The sequence below is a fragment of the Cervus elaphus genome, chromosome 24 (genome assembly GCF_910594005.1).
Source record: "Cervus elaphus chromosome 24, mCerEla1.1, whole genome shotgun sequence".
In the NCBI taxonomy this organism is placed as follows: domain Eukaryota; kingdom Metazoa; phylum Chordata; class Mammalia; order Artiodactyla; family Cervidae; genus Cervus; species Cervus elaphus.
The window spans coordinates 43722185-43734293 of record NC_057838.1 but is presented as its reverse complement, the minus strand read 5'-3'; the positions used below and the strand labels follow the sequence as shown (position 1 = coordinate 43734293).

The following is a 12109-nucleotide window of genomic DNA, read 5'->3' as shown; positions in this document are numbered from 1 at the left end:
TCCAGTATTCTGGCCTGATGAACAAGACCCTGCTTTCCCCAAAGTCAATTTCTCCCATCAGAAAGCTTCCATAAGCCTCTTATCCTCATCCATCAGAGGGCAGACAGAATGAAAACCACAACCACAGAAAACTAAACTGACTAAACTGATCACAGGGACCACAGTCTTGTCTAACTCAAATGAAACTATGAGCCATCCTGTGTAGGACCACCCAAGACGGAGACCCACGGTCACAGTGGAGAGTTCTGACAAAACATGGTCCACTAGAGGAGGGGATGGCAGACCACTTCAGTATTCTTGCCGTGAGAACCCCATGAACAGTATGAACTATTAACTCTGTTTGTTCAAATAAATTTTCAGCATTAAAAAATCCACCTGTCCGAAGATAGTTTCTAAGTCTACCATAATATGTTAGGCTTTTTAATACCTGATGCAGCTTATGCTAAAGTTTGAGCACAAGAGGTTTCCTGAGCAGCTGGGGTACAAAGGCAACTCCAAGGACAAGCGAATATAAATGGGGCACAGACCACGTGATTTCAATTACAATCAGAACTGGGCCCGGTTTGGAGCCTCTGAGACGTCCTTGATATAACAACCCCCTCTCGCAATTAGGCATAGCACCTGGACAGTGAGCTACAGGTAAGGTGTGGACAAAGATGTGATGGGGCTGGAGTGGAGACTTTGATTTTGGGGGATCTGAAGTAGACTTTTTAAACTGTGTATGCACGTGTTTGGGCAGAGATTTTTCTTTTCTTTACAGTCACTCAGTCATGTCTGACCCTTTGCAACCCCATGAATTCCACTTCCATGTAATTCTCTAGGCCAGAATACTGGAGTGGGTAGAGGATTAGGGAGATTTACATTCACCTGAGGGAGTCAGAAGGTTCCAGAAGTGGGTGGATTTTATATCCGAGGTTTAGATGAGAGAATTTCCCCATTTATATTAACAGCACTCTATCAGTAATACCTGCCTGGGGTTCAGGGTCAGGAAGGATTGTGAGACTGACTGAGTTTTACAGAGAAAGCAAGCTGTGACGATTAATAACGTCTGCCCTGGCATGGGACCTGAGAGGCACATTTACTGCGAATTTAATCAGGATTAGAACATTCATGGGGCTGCCATATCTGCTCATCACCATGGAGGTAACTCGGAGCTGCCAACCAGGACTCAGAGGAAAGACCAGAGGGCAGCCTGGAAATTTAACCCAGAAAAGAATCTGAGGCGTGAAGACACAAAGGTCTGTGGGATCTATCCTCAGTTGTGATAAAGTAAGGCCATAGGCACTCTTGCGAGCCAAGACGACAGAAAGCCCACTTGGCTGAGAAACGGGAGGGAAAATGGCAGGCAATGTGGCTGAGAACTTGTATTCCACACTGGCCTAGGAGAGCCTGGCACATTTGCTATTTCTTTGGCTCCACCTCATGGATTTGGGAAATATGACTATTTATTGGGCTTCCTACTTTTCTTATTTTTTTCCCATCATCCCTTGTTAGCCTGTCTCAGGTCTGCTGAGGGAAAATAAAGTTTGATTTATTTAAATCATAGCATATAAAAGGGGGGAGAACTGCCCCCTGGTGGTCAGTTAGGAAAATCTCTAGAACATTATTCCCAAAAGTGTCCTGGACCCATGACTTTCCAAAAGGGCGTGGTGGTGGTGGTTTAGTCACTCAGTCGTGTCCGACTCTCGAGACCCCATGGACTGTAGCCTGCCAGGCTCCTCTGTCCGTGGGATTTTCCAGGCAAGAGTACTGGAGTGGATTGCCATTTCCTTCTCCAGGGGATCTTTCCAATCCAGGAATCGAACCTGGGTCTCCTGCATCGCAGGCAGATTCTTTACCGACTGAGCTATAAGGGAACTCCACAAGGGAGTACTCTGCGGTAAAAATTACTCTGGGAAACAATTTTAAATTATACAACATATACTCATCCATCAGTTAATATATTATATATCTTTATGACATTCACTGTATTTATTACCATGTTGAGTCCAAGAAGTCCAGCAATCAAGAAACTAACTTCTTTTAATTCACCATTATTTGAACATAGACAGAAAGACTTTTTTTTTTAAATTTTAATTTAACCCAGCATTTTGGGAGACAAGGAAAGATTATGAGGTTGTTTTCCTCTTTCAATATGGAGACTTCCTTTCCAGAGCTTTTCCCTGACAAAACCTAGAAAACTTGCACTTTTATAGCATTCTCCTTCACGATTGCATTAGTAAAAAGCTGGCTTATGTTAAAGAAAAATTCCCAGCTGGAGACAAATAATTTACATACATCAGGTCACAGCCTTCTATCAAAGAAAAGCTGACAGCATATCAGTACACTCAAGTTTTTCAGGTATAACTACCCAATAGAAATCCTAGAAATGATCACATAATGTTACAGACAACTCTCTGGATTCTTAAGCTCTTCATAGTTGGGAAGTGGGAAAACACAGTGGCTCGGAGTGCTGCAGGCTCTGTAGCCATATTCACAGTTCTGATGACAGCTAAATGATTAAATGAGTTGAGACATGTAAAGTCTTAAAAGAGTGCCTGGCAGTTGGCTAGTAATTTATTATTTCTGTATTTGCACCCACTAGAATCGGGAGAACAAAGTATCATTTAAAATGGAAAACAGTATTTTTTCCCTTTAAAAATACCTTTTGTTCAGGCTGAGACCACTTAGAAATGTTGGCCAACTATCACTAACATGTATTAGGGTGATATTTTAAACTATTAACTTTAAAAATTTGGAAACACTTGGGAATTTTCCTCTTAACATTTAAAAAAAATTGTGGGAAAATATATATAAAACTGTCCAGGTGGCGCTAGTGGTAAAGAACCTGCCTGCCAATGCAGGAGACGGAAGGACCCCTGGGTTGGAAGATCCCCTGAAGGAGGGCATGGCAATCCACTCTAGTATTCTTGCCTGGAGAATCCCGTGGACAGAGAAGCCTGGGGGCTTCCCATAGGGCCACCCAGTTCATAGGGTAGCAAAGACTCAGACATGACTGAAGCGATTTGAAGCGTGTGTGAACCACACATGCACATATATAAAACTTACCATTTTCATCATTTTTAAGATTGCAATTTGGAGAAGGAAATGGCAACCCACTCGAGTATTCTTGCCTGGAGAATTCCATGGACAGAAGAGCCTGGCGGGCCACAGTTCATGGGGTCACAAGGAGTTGGACACGACTGACTAACACACACACACACAAGATTGCAATTATCATCACATTCCATCTCCAGAAGGTTTTCATCATTGCAGATGACACTGTACCCACTCAACAGTAACTCCCTGCTTCCTGCTCCCCCAGCCTCCAACAACCACCATTCTACTTTCTGTCTCTAAGAATGTGACTGCTCTAGATACTTCATATAAATGGAATCTTATGATATCTCTCCTGTTGCATCTAGCTTACTTCCTTTGGTATACTGTCTTTAAGGTTTATCCATATCTGCCATGTGTCAGAATTTCCTTCCTTTTAAAGGAAGAAAACTGAAAAATATTCCATTTGAAGGAACTGCATACTGTTTTCCACAATGACTACATCATTTTACATCCCAACCAACAGTGCAAAAGGTTCTGAGTTCACCACAGCCTCATCAACACTTTTTTATATATATTATAGCCATTCTAATCCATGTGAAGAGGTACCTCACTGTGGTTTTGATTTGCATTTCCTGCAACCCACTCCAGTATTCTTGCCTGAAGAATCCCATGGACAGAAGAGCCTGGCGAGCTATATAGTTCACGGGGTTGCAAAGAGTTGGCATGACTGAGCGACTAATACACATGCAGAGAATGACTAGTAATGTCAAGCTCTTAACATTTTTAAATGATCTTCAAGCAGAGTTTCATGAGAAGAACACAGACTTCAGTCACTAGCTCCCATCATCTGACATTTAGATTTTCCTATATACATATGCATCTTTGATAATTTTAAAGTTATTCCTTGCTTGGAAGGGGAAGAAAGGACACATATCTGGTATCTATTTTAATTAAAAATGCTTAATAGTTAATTTTGAGGTATGGATGGTGAGAGCTCTTAATTGTCAACATCACAAAATACTTTTAACTCTGCATACTTTTACAAAAAATCAGGCATACATTTTAAAACAAATAGTGAATTCTGAAAAAGAAGAAAATTAAGAAAAAAATAAGAACCATCATTTTGTGAGACTTCAGAGACTAAGAAGAGTCTCTTTGTTTGTTTTAACCAAACTTCAGCAGGAAATTCAAATAATAGCAGAAACACATAAAATTCCTCAGGGTTTAGTGTTCTAAATGCCAGTCAGACTCAAAGTAATCTATTTCAAATCCTATTACTCACAATTAATAACTGTTTATTTAACGTTTCAGAAAACGTTTAAATTAACTGTTTCTTTTTTATGTTTAAAAAAATTTTAGTGTTACTTCAAAATTATTATTCTATTTTTTGCAAATGTATTTTAACCAGACTGTTTTATTCAAAGTCTGGAAATGACACATTTTCCAGAAACTAAGAAAAATTATACTAAAGAGCTAAAAAACAAGCAAACAAACCTACTGGCATTTAAATATGAAAAGAAACTACCCAATCTAAGGTAATAAATATTTAACTTGATATATGTAAAAGTTAATGTGTCCACTTCATAAGTTGATAAACTGTAGTATTCATAAATTACATTATTTTTAAAAATAAGTTTTAGGTTTGATATTTTACAAGGCATGAATCATCAAGACTGCATGATAAGTCCTGAAAAGTAATAAATAACAAATGAGGTTTCTGAAAAAAATAATTTCAAAAGCAAAATTCTAGAATCGTGAAACATGTACAGAGTAAGAAATTCCTTTTAACGTGGGATACATATGCATTTTATTTTATTTTTTTATAGAAAACAGTAGCTTTTTTTTAATTTATTTTTTTTTTCATTTATTTTTATTAGTTGGAGGCTAATTACTTTACGATATTGTAGTGGTTTTTGCCATACATTGACATGAATCAGCCATGGATTTACATGTGTTCCCCATCCCGATCCCCCCTCCTACCTCCCTCCACATCCCATCCCTCTGGGTCATCCCAGTGCACCAGCCCCAAGCACTTGTCTCATGCACCCAACATGGACTGGCGGTCTGTTTCACACTTGATAATACACATGCATTTTAACATGCTTGATATAATGTGGGGGTATCTATTAGAAAAAAATTCTTAGGACTGACAAATATCTTTAAGTGTCCCTTACTGTAATAATTCAAATTACAATTTAAAAAAAACACACAATGAAAGCTTCTTCTCTTCAAAACACACTGTTGAGAAAAAGAAAAAACAAGCTTAAGACTGAGAGTAAATCTTTGCAAAGCATATATTTGATAAAGGATTTCTATCCAGAATATACAAAAAGAACTCTGAAAACTCATTAGGAAAACAAATGACCCAAGAAAAAAAATGCACAAAATACTGAACAAGGCAATCACGGAGAAGATACACAGCTGACAAGTAAGAGCATGAAAAGATATTCAACATCATTTGTCGTTAAGGAAATGCAAGTTGAAACCACAATGAGTTACTACTACACAATTTAATATCAGAATGGATAAAATGGAAAGAGATTGACCACAGCAAATACTGACAAGATGTGGAGGAACTGGGCCTCTTATTCAGTGCAAGTAGGGATGTAAAATGGTACAGCCACTTTGGAAAATTTGTTAACAAGTTAAACACACATTTATTGTATGATCCAGGCATTCCACCCTCAGCTATTTACCCAAGAGAAATGAAAGTATACGTCCATACGGAGACTTGTATGTGAATGTTCATGATAGCGTTATTCTTAGTAGTGAAAATCTGGAAACAATTCAAATGTCTACTAATGGCGAATAAACAAATAAATGGGACTTTATACATACAACAGAATACAACTCAATGATAAAAAGGAATGAAATATCCATACACATTATAGCATGGATGAATCTTAAAATAATTATGCTGAGTGAAAGATGCTAAAGAAAAAGATTATGTACTGTATGATTTCATTTATATGAAAAACCAACTATTGGAGAAAGATAGAAACAAGATCAGCAGTTGCCTGGGGCAAGACTGGGGCTGGGATTACCAAAGGACAGGAGAAATGTTTTGGAATGAAGTAAGCTTTCACTAAGCTTCCCTATGGCTCAGTTGGCAAAGAGTCTGCCTGCAATGTGGGAGACCCAGGTTTGATCCCTGGGTGAGGAAGATTCCTTGGAGAAGAAAATGGCAACCCACTCCAGTATTTTTGCCTGGAGAATTCCACAGACAGAGGAGCCTGGTGGGCTGCAGTCCATGGGGTCACACAGTCGGACACGACTGAGTAACTAACACTTTCACTTTTTCAAGTTTTCACCATCTTCATTATGGTGATGGTTTTGTGGGTATATGTGTAGGTCAAAACACCAAATTGTACACTTAATCTTTTTATTTTGTGGGGTTTTGAGCTGCTGCTGCTTTCTTTTACTGCCTAAGTGGAGCTGAACATCCAATACAAAGCAAGATATTTATAGTTCTCTGAGGATCCTCTGTCTTAATCATATTTGAAAATAATTTGTCCATTTAATAATTCTACCACCTCTCTCTCTCTCTCTCTCTCTTTGGTTTTATTGAGATATAACTGAAATCCAGCTCTGAATAAATTTAAGGTGTGCTGCCTGATGACCTGACAAACATATATTGGAAAATAATTACCAACTAAACTTAGTTAACAACCATCTCCTCATATATTTACAAAAAGTTTTTTTTCTCAAAATTTACACTTTAAATATGTGCAGTTTCTTTTAGGTCAGCTATACCTTAATAAAGCAATTAAGAAAAGGCCTAATTACAATAATTCAATAATACACAGGGATACAAAGAAAAGTAAATAATCTTTCATCTGATTCCATCGATCAGACAATCTCCTTGAGGTTACCAAACTGAGTACTCCGGTGAGTGCATTCTTTCATGTCTTCCCTTTACTTACATAAATGTACGATCTCATTATAAGTTTTAAACTGTTTATGTAATGGGTGACCCATTAAAGTGGTATTTTCTGCAACAATCTATTAGGGTTTTTAAAAATCTCTTATTATGCATAATAATTTTTAGTTCTGAGATTGAGGCTCATTTTTTTTATAGCCAAAGTGCCTTAAATACCAAAAGAAGGGATGTAAAACTATACACAGAAGCATCTTCTTTACAGTAAATTACTAGATAGAAGACTCGGTCCTTACTGAGGGAGTCAGAAAACCAAATTTTATATATAGCGAGAGGCTGTTTTTCTGCAAGATGTAATTTAATCTAGAAAAGGAAAACCATTTTTTGTTTTAAACTATAATTAGATTCTCACTCTAGGTTAAACATTGCAGCACGGATGTTAGATGCCGCCAAGTTCGACTGCAAACATACCTTTGGGATTATTTTGGTTGTACGAGCTAGAATATCATACCAACTTCAAGATTTTACCACAGGCCAACTTGTTAAAAAAATCTTCAATTAAAAAAATGATTAAATATACGCTCACTGTGAAAAATGCCAAAAATAACCAAGTATATGTGACGAAACTTTCTTATGCTCTTCCTCTAATTCCATCTGTTAGACACAACCACCTTCAACAATCTAAACTCATCTTTCCAGACTATACAGTATGTGTGGGCATGCATGCATGTATTTCCTGCTTTTATTTTGACTATTCATTAGCTTTTTTTTTTTCAAAGTTTTTAAAAATTGTGGTAAAATATATATGACATAAAACTGACACTTCAATCATTTTTTAACAGCATCATTTTAGAATCATCAGAACATGCAGATTATTTTTCTTTTTAATTTTTTTGGTCATGCTGCATGGCATGTGGGATCTTAATTCCCTGACCAGGGATTGAACCCACGCTACCTGCAGTGGAAGCATGGAGGCCTAACCACTGGGCCACCAGGGAATTCCCGCTGTCATTTTTAACTGTTTTAGCAGTATTAATTGCATTTACACTGTTGTACAACAAACGAGACCATTATTTCCAAAGCTTTCTCATCACTCCAAATAGTATCCGTTAATCATCAACTCTCATCTTCCCTTATCCCAGCTCCATGAGTGTGTGCTCAGTTGCCCAGTCATGTCTGACTCTCTGCAATCCCTGCAGCCCACCAGGCTCCTCTGTCCATGGGATTCTTCAGGCAAGAAAACTAGAGAGGGTAGCCCGCTCCCTCTCCAGGGGATCTTCCCAACCCAGGGATTGAACCTGCATTGGCAGGTGGATTCTTTATCTCAGAGCCAGGGATGGCCTGGGAAGCCATCCCAGCTCCAGGTAATGACTAAACTACTTCTTGTCTCTACAAATTTCCCTATTCTTGATGTTTCATATAAGAGGAATCAAATGTCTATAATCAGGAGTGCTGAAATTTAGTAGAGATATATGCATGCAGCTGTGCTTGACATTAAAACACTGAGATTTCCTCCACAGTGGCTGGCAACAGATCACTGTCCTGAGCATCACCTCTGAATTCCTCTCCACCTCCCCACAATCCAGCAACTGAAAAGTCAACACCATGGCCCATGCCTGTTCAACTTGATCCTTATTTGTGCTGACTGCTTGTTAATACTTGGAATATCAGTCCTGCCTACATGAGTCTAATTTTTTGTGAGACCCATTGATTTTTTCCCTCATGCTATTTCTGAACCTCTAACACTGTAGAGCAATCGTCTATTTCATTTACGAGACCTGTGCTCCTGAGGGCAGGCGGGCTGTCTAGCTCATTCATTCTTTCACTCCCAAAATGTTTTATTGAACACTTCATATACTGCAGTTGCTGGATCAGAATCTCAGAATAACACTGTGAAAAGGCAAGCGCCATCCTGGACTTCACAGAACTTATGTGATTTTTTACTTTCCAGTAAGAAAAGGCAGGTGAAAAATACCTGAAGAGCAAAATAAAGAAAAGAACTCCCAATAATCATGAGTGGAAACAGGTTCTTTTTTTTTAATTGAAGAATAGTTTATATACAATGATGTGTTAAAAAAAAAAAAAAAAGAAAGAAAAGGAAAGAGGCTCTGAAGATGAGTAAATGAGTGATTAACCTCGGTCCTCACTGAACACCTTCACATCCTCCCTCATACCAACTTTAAATAAACAAGCTCATCATCTGTCAGACCAGCAAGGATGAAGACATATTTGAACACACCTTGCTGCAAGGATGTGGACAGAAAAGCTCCTACATTCAGTGTTGATGAGACTGTCAGTGAGGATGATGTTTTTGGGAATAAACTCACAAAGAGGCCCTGTTGAGTAGAGAAGCCAAAGAAACTCCAGTTTGAGATTGAAGGAGAAGTCCGGGAATTGGGTGCCAGGAGAGAGGACCCAGGCTGCATTAGGAAGTGTGGGCAGAGGCTCCAAGTGCAAAGAGCTGGTGTGATTAGAGGGTCGGGAAGGAGGTAGGAGTGAGCACAGGCACTACCTGGGTAAGGCTGGGAGGACGGTCAGGGCGGGTCAAGCCACACCAAGTTTTACAGATTACAGCCAAGGGTGGAGCCGATCCGATCTGTGATTTCAGAAGCTCTGACATCATTTAAGTCTATGTTCTCCAACACTTCCCAAGGCACTGAAATCAGTAAGACTCTGAGAAATGCACTGAGCATCCCTGTAACCTTCCTGCATCTCAGCTGGCGCCCGGCAGTCCCTGTGACCGCCTCTCAGACACTGCAGGTAAGCCCAGGGTTAGACATATCATCCTCCGCTCCCCTGATGTCTTCTGGGCTTTCCCACATCTCTACCTTCCAAAAAACAAACAACTGAAAATGTCTATTTTCAAAGTATACTTCATTCGATGAAAACAAACCAGCTAATAATTACTGAGCACTCTGTATACACTCGGCCTTTGTCCAAGTGCCTGGGTTCTTTTAACTCATTTCATCCACCCATCCTCTTCTAGTTGAGGAAACCGAGGCAAAGGAAGACACACCATTTTCACCGCAGTCACACAGGTGGTGAGAAGTGCAGTCTGGCTGCAGGGTAGTCCTTGCTGCCAGGGGCCAGCACGCAGAAATTGCAATCCTCTCGTTAATTTCACTAGAGGCAGCATTTTGAGAAGATCGGGAAAAAGCTGTCTTTAACTGCTGCACAATCTACTTGTGCACAATTCACACTTTTTGCACGTTATACATCAATACCCTTCAAATATGAATTACCCTTCAAATATGCCTATCAAATATGAATTACTGAGATTGGCTAAAGAAGAAAAATCCTGAGAAATCACACAGAAATGCTACTTATACACCCACATTTGATCTCTATCACACTGTCATCACTACGGCAAGGCTGGGGCAACCATTGAAATATTTCATTTTCTTCCTCATTGTATTCCAAAAAAGCAGTGAAAAATAGAAAAAAAAATAAACCGAAGTATTGACATAAAAGATATAAAGCACATCTTCACTACCAGTAAGCTAAGGAAGAAAATCATTGCATGCATAAAACAATCATTAGTGCTGTTCAACTGTACACCGGACTTAAATTGGTCAAATATTCAACTGCAAATAAAATGAAAATTTTTCAAGCGTGCAAATGAAATATTAGAAATATGTTGTAGGAAATGTATCTACGGCACAGTAGAGCTAGAACACTGTTACTTTTGGCTTGCTTTTCTTTCTGAGGAGAGAATCCCTTTGTAAAATGTAATCTATTATTTAACTTTTGGGAACTTAGCTTTTATGTGAGAGGAGAGGACTAACTACATTTACTGATTTTCTTCCTCATTGTTCGTAACTCAGAGGTTTTGACAGTAGATCATTCCATATATCATATCCTATCCCCATTTGACAAATGAACGTACACTCACAAATATTCATAAACCCACTTTCCTGTAAAACATATCTGAGTTTAGCGTTTACCGAGATGTCTACCTACCTTGAACTAGAAAGTTCGGTCTTGCCTTCCTTTTGTTTTCACTGGAATAATCTTTGGATTTTGTTGGCCAGGCACAGATGTCATCTTCTTCCTTCACACATTCTTTCTTCTGGATTTCTCATCAAAACCTGGAACACAGAACAGAGCAGCTCCTTGATGTCTGTAAGCACAGAGGAAAGAACCCAGAAATCTCACACCAGGGACACTTCTAATGTATTTCCAATTTTCCTTTGGTTGGCTACAGTTGAATCAGAGTTTTAGAAATTCACTTAATTAGGAGATTTAGAATAGAGCTATCTCAAAATACAGAGGAAAAGAGGCCACCCTCTTTAACAACTAAAGATTTGAAACGGATGTGGCTTCTCATGTCCTGCCTTCCATTGAATACAGAGTGTTAGGCTTCTGTCTTTGTAGGAGATGCTGAAGCACTAAAAGTTACCTACAGTCAGTTGTAAAACCAGGGCTGTCAGAGTGGGGGGGAACTCAGTAAAATATCACCTCGGAATGTGTGTCTCAGAAATGCTGAAACCAGGATGGCACTCCCGAATCTTGTTTTTAACAGATGTCAGTTGTGGAGGGAATGAAGTGCGTGTCATGAATACTGATGAAATGCCGTGTGTGTGTGTGTGTGTGTGTGTGTGTGTGTGTACTGCACCATAAAATACACTCATTTATATGGATTTGTCCTTCTCCCTATAAAGAAAACAGCTTTTCCCCATAAGCTCTCCTGAGTCAGGAAGCACAGTTCTCTCTCGTCAACTGTGGGCTCCAACTCTTTCACATGGAGCAGGGAGTGAAGATCGGACAAGGCGGGCAGAGAAAGTAGACGTGGTATTTATTCATCACTCTGCCACCTGGTTCAGTAAATGAACCCCAATGCACCCCCGAGCCTGGCCTGTACGACCCTCAATTCTTTTCAGATTTGGAAGCAGGTGTGAGGTGGAAGGCGACAACAGGAAGTTGGTCTAATTCCATCACAAGCATCTTTGCCCCCTTTCCCCTAATCACTGCCCTGGGATGAATTTTCTAACAGAAGCAGAGAACAAACCTGACTCCATATACGATCTGTTTCTTTAATTCTAACCCTGGTGCTATGTGGCTTGTGCCTACCAATGCTGGCTTGCACCTTCTGTAAAAGAATGTTGCCTAGAGCTTGAAATATACAGGACAGCCCATTCTCAAGGCTCTGACCTTTCCATTCAGATGGTTTCTTCACATGCAAAGTGAGACGTC

General features: G+C 39.4%; 1 protein-coding gene across 1 annotated transcript in view; it reads right to left on the bottom strand.

The window, feature by feature from the left end:
- The window catches only part of FRMD4B (FERM domain containing 4B), a 356738-nt gene that overhangs the window by 238236 nt on the left and 106393 nt on the right, over nucleotides 1-12109 (bottom strand). The window contains exon 2 of the mRNA XM_043886552.1: nucleotides 10877-11004. The gene's annotated coding sequence lies outside the window, so the exon portion shown is untranslated. The remainder of the gene's footprint in view (nucleotides 1-10876; nucleotides 11005-12109) is intronic.